Here is a 21,741-nt window from a genome sequence, read left to right on the forward strand (position 1 = left end):
ACTGTACGTCTAGTTATTAAAAGTGAAAGGAATACAAAATGCAAGCGACAAATTATTGTTGAATCCATTCTGTAGACCTGGCTTTAGTTCATGATAACCACACTATTAGTCATGGGGCTCGTAACCATTATTACCGGGGTCAAGACCACCCTTGATACACGCAGACCATAAAATATTACAGTGACAAATACAGGTGACTTTTAATGCAGCCTAGCCCAAGATCTTCTTCAGCCTTCAGCATGATAACAGTGTTCAGGTAGATTCAGGTAGATTACCTTTAACAATACTGACATAGTTGAAATGCGACAGAAAGTAAAATAACATGTCTTTGTCAGACTGCCCAGAATGTAACACCTTAGAGAAGAGATTTCCCTGTGACCTCTTCTGTGGTTAGAGTTTATTTAGCTGTGTGATATAAGCTTTCTGACAGGTAAATAGAGTTACCGACAGACAATTACAACTGGATTTCTTCTAAACTCTAAAGCGTGAAATGCAGCCAAGAAAAATGTCAGCTTGAGCTTGCTAAGACTAAGAACGCAGTCTTTGCATCTTATCCAATCTCTGATGTGTGGCACTTTCATAACCTTTCCTTCAGTTCTTTATCAGGGCTTTCAGCCTAGTATGAAGCCCCTCTGTCTTCCATACTTTCAGATTAATGGCGATTTCCCTAGATGCATATTTGCACTTTTAATGGGCAATGAATTTTTCATTATTACTGTACAGGGAGAAGATAGAGGATGTTTTGTGAGTGACAAGTGAATCATTTCCAGATAGTCTATATTGTATGGAAGGCTTTAACTTTAACTCAATTTGTCAGCCAGCAGAAAGGCACTGAATAATGACACTCTCTGGATTTCTCATCAACAAAAAGGGAAACTTTAGGGGCTTATTTTATACAAAACACCTAAAACAAAATGTTATGATTCCCAGCACATTACGTCTCTCAGATGTACCATTTTTCTTGGCATGTTTTCACTGCATTGCATTGTAAAATAAAACTATACATTTTATGGCTTATGAGGGCAAGTGATTAAATAATGCTGTGGTGCTTTGGAATCAACTGGAAGCCTGCAGTACCCTAACCACTGTTTTACAATGTATACATGCAAAAACACAGCATTTCAGCCAGGGATGGATTATGGGGGGGGAGTTATTTTAAAATAAAAATATCCAAGCACGGACTGCAGCCCCACCACTTCTGAAACAAACTTATCTCTGGAGTGACAGCTCCCATAGCCAATCTCTCACTGAGATGGGACAGCACAGCAGCCATTGATTGGCTAAGTGGACTGTCACTCCCAAGACGTGTTCATCTTAGTGGCGGGGCTGCAGTCAGCGGGAGACAGCGGGGGAGCACAGAAAAGTAAGCATAGGATATTTATTCTACGTTTATTAGCACAGCTACATAGCAAAAATTTTATCAGACTGGACAACCCCTTTAACTTGCTGAACTACGTACCCCATATCCTGTGGACAAGGGATACGTTTTCAGGGCTGGATTTCCCTATTAAGCTAAATAAAGGGGTCCAGGAAGTTATGATATGCCCCCCAAAAAGATCTGATCTCATCATTTATTTTATTATTATAATCTGTATCATCTTTATAAAATTACAAAATTATGCATTTTTCTGATCTCATCATTGTTTCACAAAAATAGGACATATTGTAGTGCGGACCGCAATTGCAGCACTTTTTCCCATAGAAATCTATTAGAGCCTCCACTGTCCGCAAACCATCCACAATCTGTCCGCAAAAAATGCTGAACACAACACAAGTAGTTCAATACACTGTACAATTTCTAGGTACCAGCAAAAAAACAAGGATGCTACAGATGTGCACTATGGATGGTTTTTAGCAGATTGCGGATGCCAAAATGCGGACACAAATTTCAGTCAGCAAAAATACACTGACGTGTGAATGAGGCCTAAATCTTTTTTTCCCAGAGAATATACTTAGCATTCTAAATTCTAGTTAAAAATTTTATGTACTGCAGGTTCACCTATAATGATGTCATCCACAGATCTTCCTAAAAGGCTTCACTGCCAGCGACTGTGTTCCCACACTTCAAAGAAGAGCTCTTTCATGAAAAGCAATTAATAGATAACAAAGCATTCTGACACAATGGATGATGTAAGCAGTCTAAGATGTCACTATGCACTGGATTTTAGTCACAACATGCTGTATCATTTTGGTAGCAATTGCCGGCAATTTAATGCATATAGCAGCCAGCAGAAAGCAGTAAAAGCAACAGCATACAAAAACCTCTACTGAATATAGATCCTAGAATTATAGAACATGTTCTCTTTTTCTAGTGACTATATACCTTAGCGTTTTTAGTGTGCTGTTCTACCGCTACAGAGGTGCTGAAATTTTGTTGTTGTTTTTTTTTGCATGGCAGGAATCAGTAACAGTCAATTGACAGAACAAAAAGGATGGACCATGTTGGAAATTTTCCAATTCCTGTTCGTACTTCACTTTGAACAAGACAGAACAATCTGCACTATATGTGAAAACATCCAGGCTGCAGAGAAGAAACTGAGCAGATTTTTTAAATTAGGACATATGGGAAAGTGGTTTTTTTTTTTTATATTATAAGTACAATGCAATAAAAAAGCATTCAAAGGTAGTCATAGCCTTGCAATGTCTATAGGCATTTGGACTAACACCTTATTTGTACTAACAGCATGCAGTTTTACTGTACCTCAAATCGACACAGTTATTGATCATTAACCATCGGCTAGCACTTTCTCAAATAACCCTTTTAATAAGTTGCTTGCTCATTTGCACCACAAACTATACCTCCAGGATCAAAATCTAATTGTGAAAGAAAGCGAATTGCACAGAACCAGCTTTTTACTTAAATTGTATAAATGTGGCTCAAACAAGATTAGACCCCCCCCCCCTTCCTCCAACATGTTTCACCGAGAAAACAGCTTCTTCAGGGGACTGGGACTTAGAATGAATGGCAGCCTCCTCACACTGAAAACTCCTATTTATAGCTACTGTTTGAGTATACACATGATCACAATGCCTAATAACTGTCTTTGGATTAAACACCAAATGTTACACAATTGCTATTTGTAATACTACAGGTCAAAATGAGCCCTAACAGTGTGAATCTGGCTAAAGGGTGCTTATTGCCTTTAACTGTATCTTCTTCTGTATCTGCTACATTCAAAAAGTAAAAGAGCAATCTAAAAACTTACATAAACGCTAATTCATAAACATTAGCATGTGTAATGGCGTGTTTACACAGAGAGATTTAAATGACATCTGGCTTTGGCTTCAATAATCTGTTAGATAAATCACTCTGTGTAAACACACCGTAAAAGTGTTTCTGTAGTTCAACTTTGACCTGCAGCCCGTAGCCTTTTGTAGTGAACCTTGCTTAAAATACAAACAATGAATACTGTTTCTACACCTACGCCTTCTTCCTGCTCTCTGCCTAAGGAAGCTTGCCTCTCCAATCTGACAGCAGTGATTTTGAGCTTCAGCCAATATGAGAACAATGTATGTGGCACTTGAGTTGCATTCAGCCACATCAGACTGTACACAGTTCCTTATTACCAGAGCTGGAGATAGAACAGATGGTGAAGCGCTGATCACCAACCTTTACATCCGAGATGCAGATAATGTGAGTGTCAGATAGATTTATTGTTATTAAGGGTTTTATGATAAATTGTTTTCTGTGCTGTGTATTTGTCTCCCCTGCTTTTCCACTGTGCGGTATTGTCTACGCCTATTTACATGGCTGGTATACTTCACTACTAGGAGCTGGGCACTTGCTGCCAGCAGACTCAGCATTAATGTCCATTAATGCCATCTTAATTGTCGAAAAAGTAAAATTGTTTATAATTAGCATTATTTCCCTGACAGTTTTAGTCCTCTGCTATCATTCTAAGTGTTGGAATAGATGTATTGAGTTTGTATGCTTTCTCTGGCATCAGGGAGGTTCCATCTGGACACTTCAGTTTTCTGCCAATAGTATACTGCATGGTTAAAGTGTATCGCTGCATACTGGTATCAAACGAAGTACAGAATGTCTTTTTCTCTATTAGGTCAGGAACTGCATTATTTCAGTGTATAACAGGATAAGACATTGAGGGAGAAGAGCAGAGATTATAAGTTTTTATTAAAGGAACAGTCCACCAATTTTTTTGCTTTTAAAAATGACTTCTATTTACAAATCTCCAGTCTTCCAGTACTTATCAGCTGCTGTATGTCCTCCAGGAAGTGATGTATTCTTTCCAATCTGACAGTGCTCTCTTATGTCCATGTCAGGACCTGTCCAGAGTAGTAGGAAATCCCTAATATCCCTAATGAAAACCGCTCCTGCTCTGGACAGTTTATACCACTCCATTCACTGTCTATGGGACTTCTGAACATTGCGGAAGACAGGACTGAGCTAGCATTCACTCTCAAACTCAGATGTTATTCAGACACCACATCATTCAGGTTAAAGGGGTAGTGCGACGCTAAACATTTATTCACAAAATAACACACGTTACAAAGTTATACAACTTTGTAATGTGTGTTATGTATGTGAATGGCCCCCTTCCCCGTGTTTCCCCCCACCCACGCTAGACCCGGAAGTGTGGTGAATTATACTTACCGCATTCGTGTCGACCTCCGTCTGCCATCTTGTGACAATGACGTCGTCTTCAGGAGGCCGGCCGAACTGCTCCATTCGTCCTTCATGCTGGCCCCCCTATGCCGCGTCATCAGCTGCTCAGCCGCGATTGGCGATGCGGCAGAGGGGGGCCGGCATGAGGGACGGATGGAGCGGTTCGGCTGGCCTCCCGAAGACGACGTCATTGTTACAAGATGGCTTATACAGATGATAGGCCATCAATTACTGATTGGCTAGTTGCTGACACCCAACACTGTTCATGTAATTACCCAACACCATCACTATACATTGAATGGTGTCAGGCCTTGAGCCCTACTCACTGTGTAGTGCGGGGATCAGAATAGCTGATTGGCAAGGGTTTTGGCAACACAAGATAGGTCATCAATCATATAATCCTGTAAAATCCCTTTAAATGACACTGGACCTGACCCTGTTGGGACTCTATATCATGAGCTGATTTTCAGAAATATGAGCACCTGATGGAGGGATACCCTGGGCATCGTCATGTTAGAATAACGTGTTGTCTCCCCTAAAAGTTTGCTGGCTTTTTTTTAATTCTCTTTGTTTGTTTTCCTCTTTTAGTAATACATTATTTCTTGTGTCAATACTAAAGCAAAATAAATATATAGTCAACTACTTTGTTATATTGTGGCATGCTTTCCTGCTTGAGGTACATCAGTGATTTGCACCATTTTATTGTTGTCACGTATGTTATTGTTGATTTCATTTATATAAGACATAGAGTGACAAATAAATAAAAAAAACTCATCCTTCCTTCACAACACTAGCAATGTATCAAACAACCCCCGCACGTGTGGTATCCTTTGTTTCGTTGTGATGGGCAGTCGCAATTCTTCTAATCCCTTTAATCATCTCTAGTACCAGCTCATGTAACTAGATTAATCCCACATAAAAGATACTACAGAAGATTTCCTTGGAAACAAGATCAACAGGTTTTAGTGTAATCAATCACGATTTGTACCTCTAACTGGGAGCGGGAGGGAAGCTAATGATGGTAGACTTACTCATCATGTTGTGATTGAGCTGTCAGTGTAGCTTTACACCTCCAGAACATGCTCCTCACAAGGCTTGCTATATTGCAGCCTCAATGGCGCTTTGCTTTAGCATTCCCTCTCGCCTGCAGCACTGTATATTTAGGTCAGAATAGTGCTTGGATGTCAGCTTGCTTTCAGTATTACAGTAAACTTGAACTATGGCTCTTGTCCTTTTGTTGTCATAAAATGGTTATTTCATAGGAGCTATTTACGAGATTTGTTTGTGGTAAGTCAATGCAGTTAAATGTATTTTATGGAAAAGATATGTGTGCTTTTGTAACTGTCACCATTAGGATATATTAGGTCTATCTAAAGTGTAATGGGTTAGTCGGTACTTACAGGCCTTGATGGTTGAGATAATAGTAGTTAAGTGGCCACTGTTGATCCTAAAAACTTTGCATTAATAAATTGCACAAGCAAATATAGGAAACTTTGTTGTATTTCTGTTCAGAGAAAAAAAAAATATTTTTCCACTTATTAGTCTCCTTTCCTCATACCCCTGAAAAACTGCTCACGTCTGTCTCTAAGCAGATCAGCTCACTAAAGTATTAGGTGACAATTGCCCATATAAGTCTATGGAGAGAAGAGGGAGATGAAGGGAATGACTGGAGAGAGACAGAGGCAAACAGAGACTGGGAATTGACTAAACAAGGGCTTTTAAATCTCACACAAGGGCTTAATTCACAGGTTAGATGGATCAGTACTGCTCTATAATATTTTTCATACTGCTATTGCTTGTTAGGGTGCACTATAAAGATATAAAAGAACAGGTCCCTTCAGATGTATGTGTACAGTGTGTGGGAGCTAGCATAGAGGGCTCTATCTCCTAGCTCAGAGACAAATGAAAGCAGAATTAAAGCTTACTGAGGAGAAACTGTAAAATAAAAGTTATACTGCCATATACACGTTATATAATAGCCAAAATAACTCTACTTCTCATGTACACACTAGAGATGAGCGAACCGGGTTCGGGTTCGAGTCAATCCGAACCCAGACGTTCGGTATTTGATTAGCTGGGGCTGCTGAACTTGGATAAAGCTCTAAGGTTGTCTGGAAAACATGGATACAGCCAATGACTATATCCATGTTTTCCATATAACCTTAGGGCTTTATCCAAGTTCAGCAGCTAAGCAAATGCCGAAAGTTCGGGTTCGGATCTACTCATCGATCGCTCATCTCTAGTACACACAGATCAAAGCAGGTCTGGCTTTGTCCATTATTCATAATGGTCCAGTATTCATCCGCAGTTCCACAGACTTATTGTAATCAGAATGAAGGCCAGAAAATGTATGAACTGGATATATTTATTTTTCATATTGCAATGAGATAATATGTATCGACGCTTCAATTTTCTAGACGTACAACATGCTTCAAATATGCTGTAAATATACAATGCAGTACTATAGTAGGTAGAGACTTAATTTGGTATGGTGTGTGTAAATTTTTTAGCTTGACAACACAGTGACACTTCTTAATTGCTAGGAGAGATACTGTCAACATATCATTCCATGGTGTATTACATAGTCTTAATGGGGGGGCACTTCTCTAATTCCTCCTCTGACACCTTTTCTGTGTTCTCATGAGCCTACATTACTATTTATGACAAATTGATGGCTTAATTATCTTCTTAATTATTTATACACATTTGTGTAGGAGTAATGGGAAAATAGTGGTTCGAACCACTATAGAAGGGACCTGTGTAAAAGTAGGGAGGATATTAATTTATTTATATAATCTATTTAGCCATGTTGGTGAATATGACTACATTTTATTGAATATTTTTTACAGAATAATCTGCAGTGAAATGATCCTAATAAAACTTATGCTAATGTAAGCAGACATTTCTTAGTATACTTTACTATACTATACTTTACAGTTGTATATATTGAGTTATATGACAAGGTTGTAGACACATTTAAAAGCATTTTTTAATTCCTATTTTGTACAGTGAGTGCTTTCCCTAGAAATATTACCACTACATAACTTTAGCATTCAGCTGATTTTACTTTGATGCATGAGTCCAAAACAGTAGTTCAGCTGTAAGTAAGCAGTGATCCCAGTATGAGGATAATCAGATTTCCTCAGGCTCTCTCCAAACTGGTGTCATAATCTCTTCCATATTCACAGGATACATCATGAATATGATGGATTTATGTCTTCAGGTTGCTGTTTTTTCTTTATTTCCATACATAATAATGCAAGCTGCAAAACTATTTGTGTGTTTGTGTGTGTGTGTGCGCGCGTGTGCTATTGAGGCAAGGTTGCAAAATTCCTTGTTCTGAATTTCTCGCCAGTATCCTAGTGATTCTCAGTTTGCTGTTTATTATTTCTTATACCTATGAATGTAGTATGAAAAAAAAAAAAAATTATATATAATTTATTTATTTTACATCATACAGTGTATTTTCAAGTATATCCATGAACATAATGCTAAGCTATGGTAAAAATAACATTATTTTGCTATGCTGATAAAGGCTCATGCACGATGTTTACATATCGCATAGCACCGTCTGTTGCATACTGCCGGCTGCCGGGCGGCGTTCAGAATATTCCTGCAGTGAATACTGTTGTATCACTTGTAGTAACTTTTTTTTTTTACAATTAGGAACATTGCAGGAACATTTTTTTTTTACAATTAAATTGCACCGTTGGGTATGTCTGCAAATCAATTAACCATTCACTACAATGTAAAGTATGGCCACCGGCCGTACTTTACATTGTGTGAACAGCTATTGTTTCCAGACGCTTTTCGGCGAACACTGTTAAGAAATAATAGGCATGCTAATTTAATGTCGGAACACAGCAATGTCGGAACACAGTGGGTGACTTTGCATTTAATTCAATGCAATGCCGCCCCTGCAGAACAGAACAAACGCTGATTTCATTTGAATCAGAGTGTGTGTTTTTTTTTTACAGGTGACAGGTTATACTTATTATATACTGTTGCACTGTCCAGTAATCTCCCTAGTTCCCTCTGTGCTTATCTACTGTTTGTTTAACATACATGAAAAGGTGCATGTACGTAAATGTAACCAGCACATATAACAAGTGTATGGTAACAGCATTTCATTCTTTTAGGTCTAGTGACCTTACAGAAGTGTGAAGCCTAAGGCCAGATACACACATTCTGTATATTCAGACCGTGCATGGAATTTAGGTTGACTTCTGTAGACTTAGGTTGGGTTCAAGTCTATAGGAAAGCTGCCATGAATGCAGACTTTGTATAAACATTCTTTATTCCAATTCTTTATTTTCTAGGTTAATACAAAAGTTAATCATTTCCCAAAATCATAGACAATTGGTAGAAAAAAAGTGGCATCAATTTTAGGAAAGTGCTGCCTAACGTCATTTTTACATGGACTTCCCCGATCAGTCAGTGGTGACTTATAGTCATATACCACCATTTCTGCAGTAAGGCATATTACATATATACTCCACCTATATATTTTAACATCTGTTCCCTTCACTTTTCTGTCATGCTCCAATCGATAGGCAAGCCATGAGCTTTGACACATTGTTGTGTAACACCTTGCTGGATTCAGTATTGCATACCAGAACAGAAACTTTATCCACATTCTATTTTCAGGTCGGGTTTTGCAGTTTTGATTGACAGGTTTTAAGTACTGGTTTCTGATTTAGGTTAAGAAAGATGGTTGACCTTGTATTGCCATTGATTGGAAAGCAGAGAAAGGGGCAGGAAAGCTTTCTGCATTCCAGCAGTATCTACATCACATACAGAACCATGCTGCCTGAGAGCTCAGGATTGGGAGATAACACTAAAGGTTATTTCTCTACTACTGGACATCTGTCATGATGCCAACAAGCTGCCAGGGCATTCTTACTTGATAAGGTGTGGGTAAAGTTTACTTGTCATCTAGTGGAGGCTGCATTTTTGAGCACTGAACAAATACTTTTCCCATCACTTCTCTAAGAACAAAGGGTCCAAAGAGTCCTAGTTCATTTAACCACTTTAAATAGGCATAATAACTTCCGATTTCTAGTTAGGGGTTAGGCATTAGTCTATGGAGCCAGACTCCTGCAACACGGCGGATCAGTCAGCAAGCCGAGGAGTGAAGCCCATGTCTGTGCACTTCTTCTGGCTGCTTTTATCCATTAGTGGGGGGTCACAGCACCGAGGCCCTGACCACTCTAAACTATATGATTTATTTTGGAAGTGTGTGACCTGTGGTCATTTATCTGTGGCCAATTTCAAACCTATCCTATGGTTTTTATTGTGTTGGGCTGGAAGTTATTGTGCCAAATATCTTACCCCAGAATCAGTATCCCATTTACTGTAGTTAAGAAGGATTTTCCGAGGTGACAGAAAAGAAGCATCTATAACATATCAGTATCACATCATAACAGTGCCATCACTGGGCTCTAGTGATTTGGTTTTCTTCCGTAACATGTTTATTAAAACACCCTCCACACAGATTTTGAGGCCTCCTCCCATTTTTTGGTAAAACATATAAATGCTTACGATTACTGTAAATATGGCCTGAATGAGAGAATTGCATGACTAACCATTTCCTGAAACGCTGTTTTTACCACAAACTTACAGGCCACAGCAATTTAATAAAAACTGTCTCAAAGAGTGTAGGAAACTGAACTGTGTAGTGATTCTACTCTCAGCAGTCTCCATTCTCCTATTATACTGTAGTAAGGGAGTATTATACATGCTATAGGTACATCATGAGGTTTACAAAGCTGTCTAATAGAAAGACTGTCTCTATTGACCATAGTAACCAATCACAGCGCATCTTTCATTTCATATACTGCTCTTAGAAAATGAAAGCTGTGCTGTGATTGGTTGCTATGGGCAGTAGAGGCAGTATTTCTCTTGGGAGGCTTTATAAATCTGTCCCTAATAAATTGCAATTCCTCATTTAATTCATACAATACACTGGATATGCAGTCTGCTCATAGATTTACATTTTCTCATGTGGGTGTATCTTCCCAGTAATACATTCTCGATGCCTTTTCTATACACTTGTACGCAGCTCATGGGATTCTTCTTCTACAATACTGCATTTGTGTCCTTTCCTTCCTGTCTGCAGCCAGTGTGAGCTGCCCTCCATGTATGTCCTCCCAACTCTCCACACTCTTGTCTGCTGTGTATAATTCCCTCCCTTTCCCCTATAACTACCCATGTTTATGATGGCTTTCTGCTCCACTCTTCCCTTCTCTCAGACACAGATCTCAGATTTTTGTTTTTCTTAGGGCAGATAGTTGAAGGACTTTTCATGGTAGTCATTTTGTTTGTAATTGAAGACTTTAGAAAGTAAAAATCAGCACTGGCTCCGTTCACACAGAGCAAAACTGGCGGAATTCTGCGGCGGATATCCCGCCAGCCTCCATGTCCATTCTTCAGCGCGAGCCTCCCATAGAGTGTTCTTATGACATAGAGGCTGGCAGGATTCCTCAGGAACTCCACCAGTTTTGCTCTGTGTGAACAGAGCTTAGGAAGTGACTGAATAGTAAAAAAAAATGTAATTCAAAAGTTTCCATAGCCTTTAAAGCAGACCTCTAGTGAAAAGTAAAAATCCATGGCCAGTGGGGGTGGGATGTTTGGTTTGTAACATAATAAAGAAGTCATGGGGACAGGTAAGTATAACTTTTTTATTAAGTTCTGACCCCACCGATGCAACTCCCTCCCCACTGGCCGTGAATTTTTACTTTTCACTGGAGTTCTCCTTTACATTTGTTTTATCTGTACCTAAGACATAATTCTATGCTGGAGAGCCGGGAGATATATCACAGAGACACACCTGAGACAGCTTAATCCTGGAGCTTCATAAAATGGGATTGTTGTTCTATCACTGTATTACAGAGGCTGTATGGAGACAGGAAAGCCATAATACACAATTACAATATATCTTCTAACTGACATGGCGTTTATTGAATGCTAAAGGCATCAAACCCTTTCAGGATTTCATCTTAGCGTATCTTTCTTACCCTTTGAATCGTTAATGTGGTTTAGTAAACCATACACGCCAATGTAATGATGTGAAGTCACCTGCTAGCAAAGTATTTTTAAGTTCTGATTGCTGTCTGTGTATTTGCTTTGTTCTACTGTAAAATATATTTTGAGCATGTGTGTCTAATACATTCAGATGTCTATGGGACCCTACTGTAGGCCTGTAAGCCTCTGAAGCTACTGGTGACCACCCCAATGACTCAGATGCCTGTCCCCTGCTGAAGTTATATTGGCGAGCCCTCTGTATTGGCAAAGCCCTGTAACCTAAATTACACAGCATTGTCATAAAGAAGCCAGGCCTCCTGTTTCATGCTGCCTGAGGTTCAGGCAGCATGTAACTAGTGACAGGTAGATAGTTTCATCCCTCTTTCACTGAGATAGTAAAATCTTTGTAATACCTGATTTAATTGAACTGGGATTATTTATTTTCATTTAGCCATTGAACTGTATCAGCTACTGAGGGCTCATAATAGTACTTTATAAAACATTTTAGTGAAATGAACAGATTCAAATTAAAAGACTCAAGTAAGGCCCCATTTACACATCTGTAGTCCTGCCCATAGCCGGGAACCTGCAGCTACGGATGAGCGACCACAACCTATTGGGACCAACCCCTTTATTTACTATAGGGGATTCATGCTGCAGCTACAGGGTGTACAATGCCTTACTCATATTTATTGCGTCACGGATCACAGGCCCAACACGCGGCCATAATACGTATGGATGTGCGCATAGGGCATAGGGCATAAAATTGAATGGGTCAGTGGACAGAATTAGCGGATGCCATTTTTGTTCACCAAAGCCTTTAGTGGATACAAAAGAATAGAATTCTATTTATTAGAAATTAGAGTAGGTAACCTAAAAATAAGGATCTAGAATGAGAGATGTTATATTTTATAAAGCAGCGTCTTTGTGAACCAAACCAGCCTTGCTTAAAATTGTTAATTGTAATTTAGAAGAAAAAAACAATGTGGTGATACATGAAATAGTGTAAGAAAATAATTTCTTGCAGAACTTTGTATAGATAGCCGAGCTGAGCTCCCTCTTCTCTTTCTATTGCATCTCGCCCCCATGTTTTTCATTCACATTGTAATGTTTCTTTGCACTTAATTTCAGGACATCATGTATCTAAACATAACAGATCTTTTATATTCATATTCAGCAGCTTGTCTTTGTTCTATCCCCTAATCTGCAGGTTGGCTGTCCTTCTCATCCTGTTCTCTGTCAGATAGACCATTGTGATGACTTTACTGGTACTGTACTTGAGCATAAAACACCAACTAACATGTTACATGGCAGGAGTAAATGGGAAGTCTCCTTTTTCTTATTTTGGAAGGATTTTTAGGATTCAATGATAAAATAGAGGTTGTTTATAGCTGGTAAGAACTCAGGAAGTTCAGTGCTGAGTTCTTGTTGTGCATGCCGGAAAATTGCCCTTACTTTGATCCTTCAAATTGATTTTGTGTTTTAAAGGATGTTTATTCTGTTACTTAACATTAACAGAGATTTCTTTCATTATTTTACCCACAGGACCTGAAAAAAGGAGTAATTTACTATATCTTAAAGCAAATCTGTACCCTTCCCAAGCCCCACCACCACCACTAGTCCGTAGTCTTCCGTAGTCCGTCTTTCCCCATGTCCCAGGGTCCATTTGGCTTCTGGTGCCATTATTTGTGTAAAATACATCTTTTATTGTGGCAGCATAGGGTCAAAGAGGTGGGGCCTAGAGCATCTGTGCTCTAGGCCTGCAGGCCTCTCTGTTCTTCCCTTCTTTCCTTGCAGTAGCTACTCCCCATGGCTCGACTTTCTTTGCTTTAGGCTCCGCCTTTTTGACCCTTTGGCACTGGTGTAAAAGATGTTTTTTACATGAATAATGGCACCAGCAGCCACATGGACCCTGGGACAGGGATTGAGACAGTCTACAGAACGGTTATAGTCTGGGAGAGATTCATACAGATTCACTTTAAGATTAAATTCAGTACAAGCTTCTGGGCCAGCATGTTTTTTTTTCCATTTTTATTATTTTAGAGGTTATCTTTATAAGGAAACCTATTTTCAAATATCTTTTGTGTTAATACGTGGGGGTCAGCCATTAAGGACATTCTTCCACTGAAGGACTTGTCGCGTCTAAGCATTACATGAACAGTCCATTGATTTTTTTTTTCTATGGTAGCACTGGAGCTTAATTAATTGCAGACTGAGGAAAATGTCCTTTTCTCAATTATTTTAATTATAGTTAAATGCTTTTCCTTCATTCCAGCTAGCTGGGCTGCAAAATATATTTCTCCACAGCATGATTGCTTTGTACAGACATATACCTGCCCAATGTCCTGTATGTTTAGTCAACCATTACACAGTAGGAAAAGCTCTTTACACAAGAATCGCTATAATCCAGAGCAAAAAAATTATGGACCAGTTGAAGTACTTCATCTATATCATAAAAATCAAAGTCTGTCTGTCTGTCTGTCCCAAATAGACTTCCAAACGCCTGAACCGTTTGACCCCAAATTTGGCCCACAGATACATTGGGTGCCTGGGAAGGTTTTAGCGAAGGTCCCGTCCCCGCCAGATGTACAGGAGGGGAGGGGGAGGGGAAAAGGCGCCCCATAGAGATGAATGGGAAAATCTCCTCACTGCAAACACAGGTGATATAATTAGCTGCAGCTTTGCCCAGAGAAAACGGCAGTTGGAGCCTTAGCAACCAATAGGATTACTGCTCTCATTTTCACAGGGAGCAATGGTTGCTAGGGAAGCTGCCTCACAACATCCACAGTAATAACTGGTAGACCCCCTACTCCATCTATACAGTACATGTATATACAGGACCCCCTACTCCATCTATACAGGACATGTATATACAGGACCCCCTACTGCATCTATACAGTACATGTATATACAGGGCCCCCTACTCCATCTATACAGTACATGTATATACAGGGCCCCCTACTCCATCTATACAGTACATGTATATACAGGACCCCCTACTCCATCTATACAGTACATGTATATACAGGACCCCCTACTCCATCTATACAGTACATGTATATACAGGGCCCACTACTCCATCTATACAGTACATGTATATACAGGGCCCCCTACTCCATCTATACAGTACATGTATATACAGGGCCCACTACTCCATCTATACAGTACATGTATATACAGGACCCCGTACTCCATCTATACAGTACATGTATATACAGGACCCCCTACTCCATCTATACAGTACATGTATATACAGGGCCCACAACTGCATCTATACAGTACATGTATACAGGACCCCCTACTCCATCTATACAGTACATGTATACAGGACCCCCTACTCTATCTATACAGTACATGTATATACAGGGCCCCCTACTCCATCTATACGGTACATGTATATACAGGGCACAACAGGTATACCAAACTGTGACTGGATAACACTGCCATACCAGACCTGACCAATACCGGCAAACTGTGACTGGGTAACACCGCCACACCAGACCTGACCAATACCGCCATACTGCGCTGGATAAAACTGTCATACCAGACCTGACCAATACCGCCATACTGCGCTGGATAAAACTGTCATACCAGACCTGACCAATACTGCCACACTGTGACTGGATAACACTGTCATACCAGACCTGACCAATACCACCATACTGTGACTGGATAACACTGCCATACCAGACCTGACCAATACCGCCATACTGTGACTGGATAACACTGCCATACCAGACCTGACCAATACCGCCATACTGTGCTGGATAACACTGTCATACCACACCTGACCAATACCACCATACCATGACTGGATAACACCGCCACACTAGACCTGACCAATACTACCATACTGTGACTGGGTAACACTGTCATAACACACCTGACCAATACCACCATACTATGACTGGAAAAAACTGCTATACCAGACCTGACCAATACCACCATACTATGACTGGAAAAAACTGCTATACCAGACCTGACCAATACCGCCATACTGTAACTGGATAACACTGTCATACCACACCTGACCAATACCGCCATACTGTGACTGGATAACACTGCCTTACCAGACCTGACCAATACCGCCATACTATGACTGGATAACTCTGCCATACCAGACCTGACCAATACTGCCATACTGTGACTGGATAACACTGCCATACCACACCTGACCAATACCGCCACATTGTGACTGGAGAACACTGCCACACCAGACCTGACCAATACCGCCATACTGTGACTGGATAACACCGCCATACCAGACATGACCAATACCGACACACTGTGACTAAATAACACTGCCATACCAGACCCGACCAATACCGCCATACTGTGACTGGATAACACCGCTATACCAGACCTGACCAATACCGCCATACCCCCCTCGAAAAGACACCAGATTTTCTGGCAAGTCTGAACGGGAGGGTACTGCCCCTCTGCAAGGTGCTACCCTACGCACCAGACCATGGGTGCCTAATGGTAAATATGACCCTGCAGGTATACAGGACACTACAGGTATACAGGACCCCAAAACTATACACTACAGGTGCACAGGACCTCCACCAGCTATATACTACAGGTATACAGGACCACAAACTTTACACTACAGGCATACAGGACCCCAAAACTATACCCTACAGGTATACAGGAACTCCACCAACTATATACTACAGGTATACAGCACCTTCACCAACTCTATACCACAGGTATACAGGACCCCAAAGCTATATACTACAGGTATACAGAAACTCCACCAACTATATACTACAGGTATATAGGACCCCAAACTATACACTTCAGGTATACAGGACCTCCACCAACTCTATACTACAGTTATACAGGACCTTCAAACTATGCACTACAGGTTTACCGGACCCCCGAACTATATACTACAGGTATACAAGACCTCCACCAATTATACACTACAGGTATCCAGGACCCTCAAACTATAAACTACAGGTATACAAGACCTCCACCAACTATACATTACAGGTATACAGCACCAACTATATACTACAGGTATACAGGACCCCCGAACTATACAGTACAGCTATACAGGACCTTCACCAACTGTACACTGCAGGTATACAGCCCCTCCAACTACACATTACAGGTATACAGGACCCCCCCAACTATACACTATAGGTATACAGCCCCCCCAACTATGCACTACAGATATGCGAGACCCCTAAAAACTATACATTGTGGGTATACAGAACCCCTCCAACTATGCACTACAGGTATGCGAGACCCCTAAAAACTATACATTGTGGGTATACAGAACCCCTCCAACTATGCACTACAGGTATACACTAATTTCACTGATTAACTCAGATGAAACTATACCTTTAGCTTGGCCTCCTGGGCACCTTAGAACAAATCTAATTAACACACTGACACTTTATACCCAGGCCGGCCTGGGTACATTTTCTAGTAACAAATACACACCACATATACAACCTAATACAATCTTTGTTTTATGCTTTTTGAAACATCCCTTAACAAATTAAAGGGATATTCTGGTATCAGAGAATTCTATTTAAAACTGTCACCCCAAGATATATCTCTTACTAATATAATGTTGCTGCTAATAGGACTGGCATCAGTATGTTTTTTGTGATTCACCATCTCCCTATGTCATATACACAGATATATATATATATATATATATGTGTGTTTATTTGGACATTTAGGGAGAGAGGGGTGTTTTTACAGCATGCTGCCTTGTGATGAATGATGCCACAGAAAGAGCAGACTGAAAATACAGATGGTTCTGCAACTTTACAGATTGTACAATAGTAGTTTGCAGTAAAATGAGATGTTCTGCAATAGCTTTGGGTGGGGAACTGCCAGGGTGGGAGGACTGTCATAAATAGCTGAGGGACAGCAATGCATTCTGGGAATTGTAGTTCTGCACAACTGCTCAACCAAAAAGTAAAACCAGGAAGTACAGAACTAAGACACCGCCACACACACACTGTGACATGTCACACTGTTGGAGAAGGAAAAGTACTGATCCTATGGGATCCTATATCTTTTCAGTCTCCTTTTTCCAGCTCTGAGCCTGCTGCTTTCTGCTGAAGACACAGAAACTGCGTGTGAGCTGTTCACTTCATCTCCACTCTGATCTCCCCCCCCCCCTACCGAGATGGCTCATGTAAACAGCTACCTGACCGGCTGTATCTGCACTCTGTAATACCTGAAGGGTTATTCTGTGGTCAAGTTTCTGATGACCTCAATGTGAGTCCAACTCTTGTCTCCAGCTTGGGCGGAGTTTTGCTGCTCAGTTCCATTGAGGTGAATGGAGCTTAATTGCAAACCGCACCTGAACTGGAGACAAGAGTCGTGTTGTCTCTGAAAGAAAGTGGCCATGTTTTTGTAGCGCTGGATAACCCTTTTAAATGAAATAGGGTTTACATGAAGAATAGCGATGAGCAAGCATGATTTTTTTGAGCACTATTCGCTTAAGTATCGGGGTACTCAACAAGTACTCGAACAAGTACTGCATGGTAAAATAACAAGTCTCCTTGCCTCATGTTTGGTGGCTTTGCATTATACATGAGGGAAAGGAGCTGGCACATCCTACTATGCCACAGCTATGTTGTCATAGCAGTGATTGGCCGTCTGCATCAAATGACCGGGGTGTGTATAGACCAGGGTCACCTGATGCTCTCTTGCATTCTGTTAACTGACAGGGAGTTTTATTAGCAAGGTAGGTGTTTAGTTTAAATAAAACACCCAACAATTCTTTCCAGAACTAGTAATCTCAGTGTGACAAAAAAATTTTTTCCAGACAATATACCAGAATTATATGGAATACTGATACTGGTATAGAGCTGGTATAGGTAGTTATCCACAACTCCCCAAATGGTCTTTTTAGGACTAGTGTTATTCCTAAGATCCTATGAGTCCATCCTTCAAAATTTAAACAGGAGGGGTCCTACCATGACTCACATACTCACAATAACAGTTACTGGTGGGTGTAGTTTGATTACTCCTCGCCTACGGCATCTACGGTTGTCAGAGATGATGTGAACTAAGGCGAGAGATGGGCCAGGTTTTAAGGGGTGTAGGAAGGGTTTTTTTCCCTCTCATATTGGTTTCTCTACAGAAAAGAGTGTTTCCTAACTTTTTATCCACTTTAAATTGGACTTCTTCTTGGGTTAAATGTGCATATTGTCAATCTGTAAAAGTGGCGTAATACAGTGACCTGGAAGTCTTTAAAGAGTCACTGTCGTATTTTTTTTTTTTTTGCAGAAATCAATAGTCCAGACGATTTTAAGAAACTTTGTAATTGGGTTTATTAGCCAAATCTGCCATTATCTGCATGTAAAAAGCCTTTTCCCAGGTCCCCCCCTCCTTCCTCTTTTTCATCCACTCTGAAAAATCTGAAAATTGTGACTTGTTGCAGGAGACGTCCTCTGTCTGTTCTAGGGAGAGGGGAGGGGGGAGGAGGAAGGAGGGAGTTAGCCGGCAGCAGAAAGCAGATAACAGAGGATTACAGGCACGGAGCTGGGTGACAGCTGTAATCTGAGCTCAGACAGGTCACTGGTGATGGTCAGAAGAGATATCCCGTGAGGGATTTGTAGATTCACTTTTTGTTGTCCTGATTTGGTCTTTTCTTTAGGTCTCTCCATAGGAGAACAATGAAGACAGGGGGGAGAGCTTCAAACTGCTTTTTCATTATAAAAATGCATTTTTCGTATAATAAACCCAATTACAAAGTTTCTTAAAATCGCCTGGACTATTGATTTCTGCAAAAAAAAAATTCACGACAGTGACACTTTAATGCATCCATGCATGCTCGCTCTACTGTTCCCATTCCATTTTGTGAGGTTTTCAGGTTCACCAGACACCTTCCCCTCTGCTGAGTAAAGGACCTATTCCATGGAACGATTATCGGCCGTATCCGGCCGATAATCGTCCCATGGAATAGAGGGCAACATGTTGAAAAACAAACGACTGATACAGCAATGATATGCTGCCGTCGCTCCGGGTGATCACCCGGGCAGCCACCCCCGCAGCTCCCCCCGGCCATCCCCGGACTCACCCGCTCGCTACTAATGCGTGGAATAGCGGAGGCAGTGAGCGGGGAACGAGGAGCAAACGAGCGATGAGAGCGCTCGTTTGCTCCTCAAGTCGGCCAGTGGAATAAGGCCTTAAGGCTGGGTTCACACTGCACTTTTGCAATCTGTTTAACTTATACGTTTAATGGAAAAAACGGATGCAAAAATGGATGTAATTGTGCACTATCCATTTGGATCTGTTTTTCCATTGACTTCCATTATAAAAAAAAAAAAAAACAGATCAAAACGGATGAATTTTTTTAACGGACACAAAAGTAGTGTTGACTATGTTTTTCTGTCCGTTAAAAGTAACCAATTAAAAATGGATACGTTAAACGGATTGCAAAAACACAGTGTGACCCCAGCCTAAGGGGCACCTGGAAAAAAGTCAAGTTTTTGTGGTCTATGAAAGATTGGCTTCCTTCCTGAAAAGAAGCTTGTCACAACACCAAGTATTATATACTGTATTAGGTCAGAGGTTTGACAGAAATGATGCTTTAACTTGACATTATGGCTGAACTCAGCTCAGTGCCCATATAAGTTCCTTCACGTTTCACAAAGATAACGTTTTCTGCCCTAGCACTGTAATTATTTACCACGTACCCCTACAACCAACCAGCACTTGGCCAGCATGCCCCTAGCTACACCCCCTAACTGTGAATACTCTGTAAACTTAAAGACCAGCTGCTTGTAGACCTGAGAGACAATGCAGCTAGAATCTATTTTAAGGTGGTTTCTTTATCCATATTTAAGGAAGATATATCCACGTGTGTCTTTATTTCATGGCCATGCTGTGATTAGCTCTAATATTGCTTCGTCCCATGTGCATAGAAAACTGTACAACTCCGGGTACACTGTGTATTTGTGAGAAAATAAACCAGGCAGCCTGAAATACATGTTTTGTTAATCATGGTTCAGCATGAAGCTAAATTTAATTTATTAGATGCTTTTTTAGCTTGCAGTGCTGGGGAACGATCCAATAGTTCTCAGCTATTTCTTGGTGGGAATCATCAGGCCACATTAGTCCCAGAAAGATCAACTACGCTTATAGGTATTTCTACCATTTAGGGGTATGTTTAATAGTTATCTGCGATACCTACTGTAAATTACAGAAAGACAGTAGGCGTATTTATACACAGTTTTGTTCTGACTTATTATGTTAATATGTGCAGTATTTCTTAATAGTAAAATATATATATATATTTTTAACAATGTGTTTGTTTTTCCTTTAGCCTTCTTCAACCACAATTTACCCAAATACCCTGTAAAGCAAACCAGTCTGTGATAAAACAGTCTTTGGTTGATGTAAAAACGTTAGACATTGAAGTTGTTAAAGGGGTATTCCCCCCCCAAATTTTTTTGCATTAATACATTGCCCACCCGTAGCTTTCCATCTTTCCAATATAAAGTTATTACGGATTCTGCACAGTTTTGCTGTTATCTAGAAGCACTCACCCCCACCGTTTGCATAGAATCATCAGCTCTCAGTCCACTCCGACACGCTCCCTGCTCCTGGCCCCGACCCTCCGAGACGGCATCACGTGTCCTCCCTCTCTTCAATGGGCTGGTTTCTAACCCTGCCTATTGAAGTGAGGGAGTACACTGACAGCTGCTGCTGTCTCCCGACTGCCTCCCCCCAGGTCACCTGTGTGCCCCCTCGCCCCTGAACACACCTGTGCCCCCCCCCCTGCAGCTCACCTCGGCACCCCCTGCCCCCCCTCCGGGACTCACCGGCACTACAACCCCCGTTCTCACCCGCGGCACGACCACCCCCGTTCTCACCCGCAGCACCTCGGCCCAAGACCCCCCCCCTGTCTCACCCGCGGCACGACCACCCCCGTTCCCACCTGCAGCACCTCGGCCCACGAACTCCCCCCCCCCCCTGCTGCAGATCTGATGAGGGGGTGATGTATTCGGTATCGGAAGGGGGGGGGATGTACATGGTATAGGAGGAGGGGGGGGATCGGACGATTAGTGAGCGCCCCATAGCACTCCCCCCCCCCGCATCCCGGCAACCAAGCAAAG

The 21,741-nt window shown here is 41.1% G+C and overlaps 1 protein-coding gene across 6 annotated transcripts in view; it reads left to right on the plus strand.

Moving 5' to 3' along the window:
• The window catches only part of SORBS2 (sorbin and SH3 domain containing 2), a 215,782-nt gene that overhangs the window by 72,770 nt on the left and 121,271 nt on the right, over positions 1-21,741 (plus strand). For 5 of the 6 annotated variants that reach the window (XM_069977711.1, XM_069977715.1, XM_069977713.1 and 2 more), the window contains exon 3: positions 2,399-3,634. The gene's annotated coding sequence lies outside the window, so the exon portion shown is untranslated. Of the gene's footprint in view, positions 1-2,398; positions 3,635-21,741 lie in introns of those variants that run through there. The other variant, XM_069977717.1, reaches the window with a different exon arrangement.

Source organism: Dendropsophus ebraccatus, chromosome 7 (assembly GCF_027789765.1).
Source record: "Dendropsophus ebraccatus isolate aDenEbr1 chromosome 7, aDenEbr1.pat, whole genome shotgun sequence".
Taxonomy (NCBI): Eukaryota; Metazoa; Chordata; class Amphibia; order Anura; family Hylidae; genus Dendropsophus; species Dendropsophus ebraccatus.